We start from the raw sequence: 14,308 nt of genomic DNA, 5'->3' as shown, positions 1-14,308 counted from the left end.
CAAAGAAAAATTTTATGAAGACCTGGAGTTCTCATCATTAATGTGTCAAAAGAGGTTAGACTTATAAATTCTAGGTGACTGTAATGCAAGAATAGGCACAGATCATCAGACATGTCAGGGGTGCTTGGAAGAAATGGAGTCAGAAAAAACAATAACAGCAGTCACTAACTACTGAAGATTTATTGTCCCATGACCTTCTTATCATCATCACTGTCTTCCATTTACTTAAAATTTACAATAAAGCTTCATGGAAACACCCCTCACAACAAACAATGGCATTTGATAGACCATGTTATTGTAAGAAGAGACAGACAAAAAATAACATAGGTGATATATGGTACAAACACAGAAAGAGACAAAAAAGTGATTAGGTGATATATGGTCCAGAGTGCTAGACTTTTCCTCTCCAGGCTAAACATTCCAGTCCAACAAAACCACTGGCCCCAAGACAACTACCATAGGACTTAATGACAACAGATAAGAACACTTCTCCTTGCACAAACGATTCCTGGTTAACTTATAGAGAAAACTAAGTCAATGCATGGTTGGCAACAGTGGAGCAGAAAAGGAGGTAGCAATTTCCAGAGATCTGGCATACCGAACTGCATTTACTCATCTGGGCCAGAACCTTTGCAAACATCAAGATTGGTTTAATGAAGATGCTGGGGGAAATTAAGAAGTGCAAAAACAAAAATTTCACAGAGTTTACTAGCAAGATACTCTGTCCATCAAAGAAGGCAGAGTTTAACTGAATCAAAAGTAAAGTTCAAGAGAAGCTTAGGGAGATGCAGGACTCTTAGCTCAGTAAAAAGGTAGATGAGGGGCAGTTAGGTGGTGCAGTGAATAAAGCACCGGCCCTGGAGTCAGGAGTGCCTGAGTTCAAATCCAGTCTCAGACACTTTAATAATTACCTAGCTGTGTGGCCTTGGGCAAGCCACTTAACCCTGTTTGCCTTACAAATACCTAAAAAAAAAAAAAGAAGGTAGATGAAATTCAGTTTTATGCAGATAGTTACAATCCAAAGTGCTCTTGTGTTGCCCTGAGGACTATTTATAGGCCAAAGACAAATGGTGCATCTCAACTACTCAGTGCTGTTGGAGTCACAGTGATTAATGTTAAGGACATGATCCTGAAGAGATGGGATGATTGTTCCCATAGTTTTCTTAACAGACTATCATCAATCAATGCTGAAGCCATTGTCTGTATTCCCCAGATTGAAGTCAATCCCTCTCTAGTTTAGCTTCTAACCTAATGCCATTAGGTTTCTGTGTTTTGGCAATGTGACTGGTGCTGAGTCTTTTCCAGTTGAGATTAACAAGACTCACAACTGCTCATACAAAAGCTAACTGAAATTTTTCTGGGTTATAAGGCAAGAGGAAGTTATTCCCAGGATGGGGAGTTAATAGTAAATTATTTAACTTGAAAAAGCTACAAGCCAGGTCTAAAGTGGATTTGTTTGCAGCAGATGATCTACACTCAATGCAGTTTTGGAAGCTGAAATACAACAAAGTATGGATTAAGTAACTGCTTCTTTTGCTAGTTTTGGTCTAACAATTAGCACTAAGAAAATAGATATTCTCTCCCAGTCAGAACCACACCACCCCTAAGTGGAATCACTGATTATAGTAAATGGAGAAATTTTAAATACCATGGACAAATTCACTTACCTTGGCAGCATCCTTCCCACACAGATGATAAGGTTGATACATATATTGCCAGTGCTAGATCAATGTTTGGGAGACTCCAGAAGAAAGTGTGGTAGAGAAGAGATATTAGATTGCCTACCAAACTGAAGGTCTATAGAGCTTTTGTACTGACCTCTTTGCTGTATGCCTATGAAACCTGAACCATATTAGAGACATTCCAGGAAACTGAATTGCTTCCATTTGAGTTATCTTAGGAAGATTATGGAGATCACCTGGCAAAATAAGGTATTAGCAGTGAGGTCTTCTCTCAAACTAAACTGTCATGCATTCAAACTCTACTACAGAGTCAATTCTGTTGCGGTGGCCACATTGCTTGAATACTAAGGCTACAGTTGCCTAAAACACTATTTTATTACAGAGAAATCACACAAAACAAGGACTAACATGGATATCAGAAAGTGATACAAGGTCTCTCTGAAGAAATTTGTTACTTATTGTGAGGCATGGGAGACTTGGGCACTGGACTGCCCAGCATGATGTGCCTATATCAAAGAAGGTGCTATGCTTTATGAACAAAGAAGAATTGCAGTAACTCAAAAGAAGCATGAAATGTGTAAATTTAGAGACATCTTCATTCCAAATATTCAAATATCCAAATCTAAATATTGAAAGTTCAAATTTAGGATAATCCAGTTCCTCTCCCTAAATATCCTATGTTCTTTTGTTGTCATATTTGCCACTTGTAAAATTAAAAAAAAAAGAAAATGACAAGAAACTCATGAAAACTGAGCAAAACAGACCTTATAATACCTAGCATTCCCAAAGTCAAAGTTGCTAACTCTACCTTTCACTCAGTCAATTCTTTGTCAGTCTAATACATTAGAAACAATACGAACTACACAAAATCCAAAAGACTTGAAACAGCTTTTTGTTGTAAGAAAACATTAGAAGCAGCTCTAGCTCGAGTCAGAAACCCTGATTCAGCAAATCATTTAAACCTTCCTTAATCTCAGTTTCTTCATCTATAAAATAAGGAGGTTGAATTATATGACCTCTGAGGTCCTTTATCATTTTAAATCTATTATTCTCTTTCCTGCCACTATAGTTTCATTTTTTGACTTTTCTCCCTCTCCTAGGGTCATTTTAATTACTCAGTCTCATCCTCCAGATGACCCTATGGCCTTTGGCCATGCCCACTTTCTTTGGCTCTATCTTCTCAGGACCCTATCTGCTTCAGTTGCCTTAGAGCTTGTTAGTATGTCTGGGGGAACTTAGGAATGTTTTATACCTGTCCACAAGGACTTAAAATTTTGTCAAATTTTTCCATCACTCTATTAAGAGAAAGAAAGTAAAATTTATAGGGAGATAACCTGGTTTTGAATCCTGCTTAGGAAGTCCATGTGACTTCTAGCAAAAAAAAACGCAACACAACAAATATTTGCTAAGTGCTTTTTGTGTTCAGTACTCTCTTGGGCACTGGTGAAAATACTGTGTTCCCCATATAAGAAACTTCATTTCCAGACTCCTGGCACTTTTCACTGACTGTTCCTCTATGCCTAGAATACTCTCTCTCTCTCCTCCATTTTGCCCTATTTTTTTCTTCTAATCCTAGCTAAAATACCATCTTCTATGGTAAGCCTCTGGTGATTCTTTTTAAAGTAAGTGCCTTCCCTCAATTGATTATTCAATTTTCCATATATATATATATATTTCCATGTATATATACATACACATATACACATAATTGTTTGCATTTTGGTTCTCCCATTACACTATGAGATGCTTGAGAACAGGGGCAGACTTTTACTTTTCATTAGATCTCCAGCACTTAGCACAGTGCATAGCATAGAGAAGGTATTTAAGAAATGCTTCATAACTGACTAACTGAAGGAGTATACATTCATATAGGAGGATACAGAAACTCATAATACACAGAAGTAAACTATTAAAGTGGTGGAGAGCAAAAGTGCTTTGTGAGGTTATAAGATTTAGAGCTGCAAGGGGCCTTAAGATTCATAAGTTCCAACCCTTAATTTTACATAACAGGAAACTGAGGCCCAAAGCCAATAAATCACACCTGACACAATTTCAGAATTGGCAGGACAGCAAGTCCAACCACTACCTGGCCAAGAACACCTGTCTGTAATAATTCTGAAAAGCAGTCATTCAGCCTTTACCTAGATATCAAGTGACGGCAAAAACTCACCTTTTCCTGAGAAGACTTTATATTAGGAGGAGACTTAAATTCTATACTATGGACCAAGCAAGACTAATACAATTCCTCTTCCACATGACAGCTATCATTGTCAACCCAGATCCTCTAATTCCTGGATCATTGCATCAAATGAGAGATCAATGTCCTTCCAGCTTTTAAGAATCTATGCCTGTGCTATTTCCTAAGGGTCACTTTTACTCTACATTAAATTTACCTCCCACCTCCTTGAGATTTCTGGGTCTTAACAAACTCACCCTCTTCCTTTCTACAACTCCTCCCTGTTCTTTCTCCTCCCTCTTTCCCTTTTCTGCTTCTCTTCCCTCTCTGCCATCTTTCTGCTGTGCTCTTCTGCTCCTTTTACGTCTACTCCCTCTGCACCTCCTCTTTCCCCTTTGCTCCTCCTTCTTTTTCTATCCTTCAGTTTTTCCTTCCCCAACCCCGCCTCCACTTCTCCGCACTCCCCCCCGCCCAGGCTCCGGCTCCGGCTCCAGGACCACCAAGCTTTGGGGGCGGGCTTTCCTCAGGCACCTCCCATCTATCTCCAAGGAGCTCTAGGGCTGGCGCAAAGCGGACGTTCGTGCAAGGACATACTGACCCGCCCGGGAAACTCCTAATTTGCTAGTTAGGGTTAGGGTAGGGAGGTAGGCTGGGGCCGGGATAATTCAGGGTTCCAGCCTGCGTTTGGGGAAAGCCTTTCTCACTCACCCACATTACTCCTGGTACATTTGTGAGAGTGTAAGTGAAGGAGGGCAAGCCCATAGTCCAAGAGTTGCGGGGGCCCAGGGGTGGGAGTCGGGATGCTGCTCGGCCAGGGAAGGCGCCACCCCCAGCCCGGGAGGCTGGGATCCTGGCAGTTCCGAAGCCGTTGCGGTGGAACTCGTGCTCATTCTAAAGGCTTGAGGAGTGAAGGTGGGGAGGAGGGGTAGGGCAGCAGGGCACCCACCCACCGACGGGTGAAGTTCTTTGCCTTTTCTCCTTTGCATTGTTACTTCTTTGGAAGCTGCTGCCCCCTCAGTCTCTTACCCTCACTTCTACAAATTCCTTGGTCCCGCAACATCTGTTTCAACCCGTTCCTTTATCTGTTTTGTCTTTTCTCAACCTCTCATCCTCAGGTTCTACTCCTCTGGCGCCCCACTGCACCCCTCTGTCAGGCCCTCCCTATTCTCACCTTTACCTTCCCACCTCCCCAGCCTTTCACGTATTACATCCTCAGTTCACCATCTTGGGTACCACCTTTTCATCTTCTGCCCTAAGCTTTCTCTTAGGTTCGAAGTCTCTCCACACCTCCTCAGCCACATACTCCAAATTGCAGTGTCCACTCCTCAACCTCATTCTCAGAATGACTCCTGTCTCATTTCAACATCAATCTCAGTGACATTCACAGCCCCTCTTCACTCAACCCCTCCCCTTCCCTTCCAACCCCATTCTCAAACCCTTCCCAGGGGCCATATTCTTCTCATCCTTTCAATGAAAACCAAGAATTATTATTTCCAAGTCAGATTATCAATTTTGAGCCCTCCTTAAAGAGGTGCTACAGGGTGAGTATGCAGTGCTTGTCATGAAGAAGTAAAGTATAAGGTTCGATAATACCACAGTGGAAAGAGCAGTGGCTCTGGAATCAGCGATCCTGAGTTAAACCCTCTTCTCTTATGTCTGTGAACTTTTTTAAAAGTTCAAAATTAAAAACTATTTTGATAACTGTATTTCTGTATTATATGATATATGATAACTGTAACTCTATGTGTTTTATGCATTTAAAAACATTCTGAGAAGGGATTTTATAGAATTCCCCCAGTCTGACAAAAAAAACCCATGACACAAAAAAAAGATAAAGAACTATACTACATGATGGATTTTTGACCATGACAACTAATGAAATAAAGAAAAATTTAAATGACCTTAACAAAGATCTCTTTACATTTCTGCAGTGATGACAGAGGTGGAAAAGGGAGAAAGTAATCCTAAAAATAACAATTTCAAATCATCTAGAAACTTAGTACTCTAAATATGGCATTTTTAACATACTGCTGGTAAGTATTAAATAGTTCAAGCTTGACATTCTATAAATAAAAGAAGATAAAATTGTAGTGAAAAAAATGACTCAGAGGTCATTGTCCTTAGAGAATCAAATAAGGAATAACAATTTTTTTTCCTGTGCCAAAGGTAACAAGAAATGTATCTGTTGCAAAAAAGAAAAATTACAATGTATGATAGGACAAAGTAGAATTCAGCTCCACAGTGGCCTGTTGACACTGTTCAAAGGCAGGAATCACTGACCTGAGTGAAGCCTGGTTTGAATCACAATGAATCTGAAGCTAACTGGTAATCTGAAGCCAACTAAGTTTCAGTTTGGATGGGTATGAAAAAATTCATCAAAATTCATCAAAAGCACCCACTTTACAAAAACTATATGAACAGAATTCTTTCTCTAAAGCATAGACTGTAATTTTTTTTTTTGTTTTAGGTATTATAGCCCTCTGAATTGATGGCTTCTCAATATTACAAAAGCTGTGGATGGAGTCTAGTGCTGAAAGCTACTTACAAGCACAGTATATGTGTTTTACTGTAAGATATATATATATATATATAATATGTATATATATAGTATCTTAGCAAACCAAATAGAAGATGATGATCTAAAATATTATTTCCTAAAGATGTGTAATCTATATTAGCTAATTTCCATAACAAGAAAGGTAAGAACTCCTAGTAATCGCCTCAGCATGAAGCCTTAGTCTTTCTGCCAAATGGAGAGATTATGGTAGTCACATAATACATCTGAATATAACTTTGAATATAAACTCATCAATAAACCTTACTGAGGTGAATTTAAATTTAAATCTACTCCTCTTTCAAACTTTCTAAGTTCTCCTGAGAGTATTCCTAACCTTCCAGAGGTTTGAAACAATCTCCCTCAGCTACTTTACTTTTCTCCTACAGTTCTACTCAGTTGCCAGTCCTATCCTTTGTATCTTGATAATGTTTTCCATATGGATTTCCTTTTTTCTACTTAAACAGTCAACTTGAAATGACCTCCTAATTGCCCTGTAAACCCTTAAATCTCTCCCCTCCCCAACTCTGTCCTTCTGGGCAGAATTTAGCTCCCAAAATAATTTTTTAAAGCACAGTTTGTCCATGTACTCCCCAGTTCAATGATCTCTAGTAGTTCTTTAGGCTCTCAAACAAATTCCTTGCCTTGGAATTTAAAGTCTTTTACAATCTAGTTTCAAAGCTAATCATACAATATTATTTCCCTTCACATGCTCTACAATCCAAATTAGCCTTTTGTGCTGTTCCTTGGTCATTATACCCCATTCCTGGTGGGTTGATGCCTTTTCCCAAGCTATCTATTCCCTTGTGCTTAGAATATATCTTCCTTTCTCTACCTTTTAAGAGTCTCTCTAGTAGGGGTGGCTAGGTGGCTCAGTAGATAGAGCACCAGCCCTGGAGTCAGGAGTACTTGAGTTCAAATCTGGCCTCAGACACTTTATACCTGTGTTGCCTTGGGCAAGCCACTTAACCCCATTGCCTTGCAAAAAAAAAAAAACCTAAAAAAAACAACCCTAAAAAACCTAAAAGAGTCTCTCTAGTCCAGTTCAGTCCTGTCTGGCTCTTCCTAATTCATTGGAAGTTTTCGTGGCAAAGATACTGGAGTGGTTTGCCATTTCCTTTTCCAGTTCATTTTATAGATGAGGAAATTGAGGTGAACAGGTTAAGTGACTTTTCCAGGGTCATATAAGTGTCTGAGGCTAAATTTGAACCAAGGAAAAGAGGTCTATCTTTATTGCAAGCCCAGTGCTCTACTGCACCACTGAGCAGGAGATAATGCTCTATCTATTATACACTGAAGAGTATAGTTTCTTTAAACGTTAGTTAAGGGGCAGCTAGGTGGTATAGTGGTTGGGGTACCAGCCCTAAAGTCAGGAAGACCTGAGTTCAAATTTGACCTCAGAGATGATGCACTAGCTGTGTGACCTTGGGCAAGTCATTTGACCCCATTGCCCCACCAAAAAAAAAGCTTAACTTAGATGCCACTTCATATTTATGACCTTTTCTGATTCCCCCCATCTAGTGCTTCCTTCAAAAAAAATCTCTTTGCAGAATGTAAACTCCTTGAGAACAAGAACTATTTCTCTATTGTCTTTATATTCTCAGTACCTAGTTTATAGTATGTGCTTATTTCATTTATTAAGTGCTTTTTCTAGATCAGGTATTGTGCTAAATACCGGGAATACTAAATCAAATGCACAGTCTATTTTTTAAAATTTATTTTTATTTTTTAACAAATGACTTTTTAATACATTACTAAAATATTGTTTAATAGTAAACAAAATACCCCCTTCCCCCAAAAAATATAGACCCTCAGGAGAAATAAAGTAAAGATAAAAAAAAGTGCTTCTGTCTGTGTTCTGATACCACCAGCTCTGTCTCAGGTGGATCACATTCTTTTTGATAAGTCCATCACAAAAGCTACTTCCATATTTTTCCACTGTTGCCATTGCTGATTGCAACTTCCCTCCATCCAGACCTCCCCATTACCATATACAATGTTTTCTCTCTCCTTTCACTCTATCCCTCTTCTAAAATGTGCTGTAGGGTAGCTGAGTGGCACAGTGGACTGATCACAGGCCCTGGGGCCAAGAGGCCTCAAACCTATATACTACCCCTAAGGCCCAGCAACCACCCAGCCCTGTGGTCCTGGACAGGCCATCCAATTCTCAGCCCCTTGCAAGAAGTAAAAAAAAATGTGTTATATCTGACCACTCTCCCCCATGATCCACCCTCTCCTCTATCACCCCCCTTCCCCCCCTTCCCCCTTCTCTCCCTTTTACTCTAGATGTCTAGTTTATATGCTGTTTCCTCTCCAAGCCACCTCTGATGAGAGCAAAGGTTCCCTCATTCCCCCTCACCTTCCCCACTTCCATTTCATTGCAATAAAAATCTTATTATACGAAATAACTTAGCCTATTCCACCTCTCCTTTCTCTTTCTCCCATTACATTTCCCTTTTAGCCATTGACTCCATTTTTACAATATATCTTCAAATTCAGCTCTCTTCTGTGCTTCATCTATATAAGCTCCTTCTATCTGCTCTATTAAATGAGAACCTTTACATGAATATTATCAGTATCATTCTATGCAGGAATAAATGCAGTTCATCATCATTAAGTCCCTCATATTTTACCCTTCTCCTCCACTCTCTATGCTTCAGCTGAGTCCTATATTTGAAGATCAAACTTTTTGTTCAGCTCTGGTCGTTTCAACAGGAACAATTGAAATTCCCCTGGTTCATTGAAAATATAACTTTTTCCATGGAAGAGGATGTTCAGTTTTGCTGGGTAGTTGATTCTCAGTTGCATTCTGAGCTCTTTTGTCTTCCGGAATATTATATTCCAAGCCCTACAAGCCTTTAATGTAGTTGCTGCTAAGTTCTGTGTGATCCTGACTGCAGCTCCACAATATTTGAATTGTGTTTTTCTGGCTGCTTGTAATTATTTTCTCTTTGACTTGGGAGTTCTGGAACTTGGCTATAATATTCCTGGGTGTTATATTTTGTTTGGATCTCTTTCCAGGGGAGATTTGTGGATTCTCTCAATTTCCATTTTGCCCTCTGCCTCAAGGATTTTCCTGTAGGAATTCTTTTAAAAATGAGGTCAAGGCTCTTTTCCTGATCATGACTTTCAGATATTCCAATAATTTTAAAATTATCTTTCCTGAATCTGTTTTCCAGATCAGTTGTTTTTTTCAATGAGATGTTTCACATTTAATTTTTCATTCTTTTGGTGTTGAAGTATTGTGTCTTAACTTCTCTTAAAGTCATTAGCTTCCTTTAGCTCCATTCTACATCTGAAGGATTTGTTTTTCTCAGAGAGCTTTCTTATCTCTTTTTCCATCTGGCCAAGTCTTTTTTTTTTAGGTTTTTTTGCAAGACAATGGGGTTAAGTGGCTTGCCCAAGGCCACACAGCTAGGTAATTATTAAGTGTCTGAGGCCAGATTTGAACTCAGGTACTCCTGACTCCAGAGCCAGTGCTCTATCCACTGCGCTACCTAGCCACCCCCAATTCTACTTTTTAAAGTATTTTTCTCAATAACTTTTTTTAAGCTTACATTTATCTATCAATTTATTTATTTTTATTAATTAATTTATTTATTTTTAGGTTTTTGCAAGGCAAATGGGGTTAAGTGGCTTGCCCAAGGCCACACGGCTAGATAATTATTAAGTGTCTGAGACCAGATTTGAACCCAGGTACTCATGACTCCAGGGCCGGTGCTTTATCCACTGTGCCACCTAGCTGCCCCTCCTCAATAACTTTTTGAACTGTTTTATGCATTTGACCTATGCTGGTTTTAACATGTTATTTTCTTCAGCATTTTTTTTGGAATTCCTTGACTAAGCTGCTGACTTCATTTTCATTTTTTTTCCTGCATCTCTCTCATTTCTTTTCCCAATTTTTCTTCTATCTCCCTTACTTGATTTTCAAAATCTTTTTTGAGCTCTGTCATAATCTGAGCCCAATTTCCATTTTTCTTGGAGTCTTTAGATGCAGGAGCTTGTACTTCCTCATCTTCAGATTGAGTATTTTGATCCTCCTTGGAATCATAGACAATGTATTTCTCAATGATTTTCCTCTTTTTTCTCTGTTTACTCATTTCTTCAGCCTGTGCCTGGTTTTGGGGTGCTTCCTGAGCTTTTGAGTATTATTGGGACACCCCCCCCAAAAGTGTGTGAAGCTCTGACTTCCCTCCTGGTCTGTGAATGACCACAAGCACACCCCTCTACCAAGGGGCTGAGGTGGGGGGGTGGGGGCCTAGATTGTGATCAGGATCTCAATGTGGTCAGAACCCAAAAGTCCTCTTTCAGGTAGAGGACAGACCTCAGAAGTCTCTCTCCACTCCCCACCTTTGCTGGGCTGAGCACTCAAGGCTTAGTTGCCTCAGGGCTCCTGCTTGCCAGCTCCAGCCTGCTTCCTGGATCTGGGCTGCTGCGGATGCTGCTGCTGAGCTAACCGATTGACTGCTGCAACTGCCCCGAGGGCCTGAGCTTCATCATTGCTTGCTCTGGCAGCGGTCCCCTCTGCTGATCCTCCAATTTGTCTGCACAGTCTATTTTACATTTTTTTCCTCTTTTCGTTTTGGCAAGCCAATAGGTTAAGTGACTTGCACAGTATATATCAAGTCTTGAAGCAGAGTTTGAACTCAGAACCATCCTCCTCACTCCAGGGTCAGTGCTCTATCCACTGTGCCTGCTGCTTAGCAGCCCCCTGCAGTTTATATTCTTATAAGGGATATATGTGAAGGTAATCTTGGAGAAGGCACTTGCAGGGAAGGGAACAAGAAAAGACATCTTTTGGTGTAGGAATTTTAGCTGTGACTTGAAGCAGACCAAAAAAGGAAGCAAGGTAGAAAAGAAAGCCTTCTATGCATTTGAAGCAGCCAGTAAAAATATACAAACAGGAGAGAGGTGGATAGTGTAACTGGATCACAGGTTTGTGAAGGGCAATAAAGTATATGAAAATTAGAAATACAGGATGGAGCCAGGCTGTGAAGGGAATTAACTCACAGAGGAGTTTATATTTGATCCTATAGATCAGGGTGGGGAACTTTATTCTGCCAAGAGCATTTGGATATTTGTAACATCTTTCACTGGCCACACAAAATTATCAACTTTAAAATTAGTCTGTTATATTTGGTGAAACATTTAGTTAATTCACTCCTAAAAAACTTCCAGATTTTTTTTAATTTCTAGTCCCTCCTGTGATCGCCTTGACACAGCAACAGACAATAGGGAACTAATAGAGTTTACCAAAGGATTGGCACAATCATTTATGTTCTTTAGGAAAATCACTTGGATTGAAGTGAAAAGAAGTTTTATATGTACGAGTTTACAAAAATCCAATTATTCAATTACATTGATGAGGTTCAGTAGGCAAGTCATCTCTTGAAAGAATTCTATCTCAGGCTTTCTCCAATTCAAATGAACGCATTTATTTTGAGGATTATGCTCCTCAAGAGAAAGCTGATTTCCCAAAGGGAGACAACAACTCATCTGAGCAGAAGGTGAGCTTTTAAAGGGGCAGGAAGATGAAATAATCCGGGATATGTAGATGTAGCTCAGAGGCAGAATCTTTACAGGCTAGGGCAGGCATTTATTGTCTTGTTGATAGGAAGCTAATCTTGTGCCAAAAGGCAGGGATATACTGAGTCCTAGCCAGGGGCCAAGTTCCTTCAGGAAGGTTCAATGACCTCATCAACATCATCTCGTGAATAAATGAAATGTACACAGGCAAAAAAAGAGATTTGTCAAGATTTTTATAAAAAACTATTTTTCCTTTGATACCAGAGGAGTCCATACATTTTGGTTCTTATATCACAATTTCTACATGAAGAATTTGAATTCTATATGAAGAAATGGAAACAAAGCCAGAATGACGGGAAGGAGCAAATCAGAGTTCCATGCTGAAGGTGATCATTTTGAGAGCTCTGTGAGATGAATTCTCAAAATACCCAAGAGACATATGTTATAGGTTAAGAGGGGAAAAGCTTAATTGTTATTATCACTCAAAAGATATATGATTAAGAAAACAAATATTATGAACCCCCCAAAAGATTTTTTTTCAACTCTACACAGTGTTTATAGTTCAGCTCTACACTATGAACCTTGATGAAGTTATGAAGAAGCAAGCTTTCCCAAACTATGGTCTAAAGCAGACAACATCTTTATACCACTGACTGAAAGGTACAGAGGAGACAAGATTCTATTATCCTTAATGTTTATTGATTACTAAAAAAAGCATTTGATTTGGTAGAGAAAAATGATTCCTCAAAGTCTCTCATCCATTAACTATGCCTCCCCCTGCTTATGTTAAACTCATGCATTCCTTGAAAGGTGCTACCCTCTTATTATCCAAGTAAGGCCTACATAGAACTAGATTTATCAAAAGTATTTGCCATTATTATGGAGATGTCTAGCTACAGAGTCTAAATGAAAGAGGGTTCAATTTCCTATAGACAGTGAGGTCATCTAAATGCTTATGTTTACAGATGACATTGTGCTGATTACATTAAGGGCTAAAACTGTGAAACTTCAAAAAAATGATATCCATAATCATTTAAAAGAACTTAGCTTAATTACTCATATGGAAAAATGAGTGTATGAAGATGTTTACTGTCCAGACTATGATATAATAAGCTCTAGAGTAAGTGTAGTTCAGTGTAGGTTAGACAGCTAAGGATAGTGGAGATTATAAAAGATAAACTTTTTAATTAGGTGAAATTGGAAATGAGGAGAAATATGCACAAAAAATATTTAAAAAAGAGAAACTGTCAACTAAAGAGAAAATCTTCATACCAAATATTTCTGATAAGGAAACAAGAAATGTATAGTCAACCAAGAGTAATATATTTGAGCAAAAGCTGTTTTCCAATATATGTGGTCAAAAGAAAAATAATTTTCAAAAAATTGCAAACTAGTTAGAACGTTATGAAAAAATGATACAATTAACTGAAAATAAGAGAAATGCAAATCAAAAGAACTAGCAAATGGAAAAGGTGCCAAAAAGCATAGTAATGTATTGCTGGTGGAGCTGTGAGTTGGTCTAATTATCTTATGGAAAGCAATTTGGAGTTATTGTAGAAAGTGATTAAAACTCCCATCCGCTTTGTTCTAAGGATTATGATGTAGATAGAGTACTGGCCCTGGAGTCAGGAGGCCCTGGAGTCAGGAGGCCCTGAGTCCAAATCCAGTCTCAGACACTTGACTTACTAGTTGTGTGAAGTTGAACAATTACTTAACCCAGATTACCTTGAATCCAGGGTCATCTCCAGTTGTACTGATTCATATCTGGCTACTGGACCCAGATGGTTCTGGAGGAGAAAGTGAGGCTGGTGACTTTGCCTAATTCTCCTCTCCCCTCCAAATCCTATACATGTGCTTGTCATGGCATCATCTCCCTGATGTCATGGTCTTTTTCAAAAATGAAGGACAAATCATTGCACTTCTAGGCATATATACCCCAAGGAGGTCAGTGACAAAAAAGAAAGACTCCATATATACCACAATTTAACAACTTTTGTGGAAGCAAAAAACTGGAAATATGGCAGCTATTAATTGGGTTATCTAATGGTATATAATGATCTAAATGATATAAAATGATATATAATGAAATATTATTCCCCCTCCTCACCTCCTCTTCCTGGCTTTCCTGGCTTCTTTCAAATCTCTACTGAAGTATCATCTACAGAAAGACTTTCTCAACCTCTGATTTCTAGTGCCTTCCCTCTTTAATTATTTCCTATTTATTCTGTGTAAGGGTTGTCTGTATCTATCCTGCATATAGGTTGTTTTTATTGTTTTGCTTTTTGTCTCCCTCATTAGATTGTGAAGGCAGGGGTTGTCTTTACTTCTTTTCACATCCCCAGTATTTAGCATAGTGCAGGCACCTAGTAG

At 39.0% G+C, this 14,308-nt stretch overlaps 1 protein-coding gene across 11 annotated transcripts in view; it reads right to left on the bottom strand.

The window, feature by feature from the left end:
• SLC26A8 (solute carrier family 26 member 8) overlaps positions 1-14,308 on the bottom strand; it is a 169,180-nt gene that overhangs the window by 153,102 nt on the left and 1,770 nt on the right. For 3 of the 11 annotated variants that reach the window (XM_074236433.1, XM_074236430.1, XM_074236431.1), the window contains exon 1: positions 4,567-4,735. The exons of 6 other annotated variants lie outside the window; for them this stretch is intronic. The gene's annotated coding sequence lies outside the window, so the exon portion shown is untranslated. Of the gene's footprint in view, positions 1-1,818; positions 1,919-4,566; positions 4,736-14,308 lie in introns of those variants that run through there. 2 more of the 11 variants (XM_074236432.1, XM_074236434.1) reach the window with 1 other exon arrangement.

The sequence above is a fragment of the Macrotis lagotis genome, chromosome 5, assembly GCF_037893015.1.
Source record: "Macrotis lagotis isolate mMagLag1 chromosome 5, bilby.v1.9.chrom.fasta, whole genome shotgun sequence".
NCBI lineage: Eukaryota > Metazoa > Chordata > Mammalia > Peramelemorphia > Peramelidae > Macrotis > Macrotis lagotis.
Note: the sequence above shows the minus strand (reverse complement) of the source record. Positions and strands in the feature narration are given on the sequence as shown.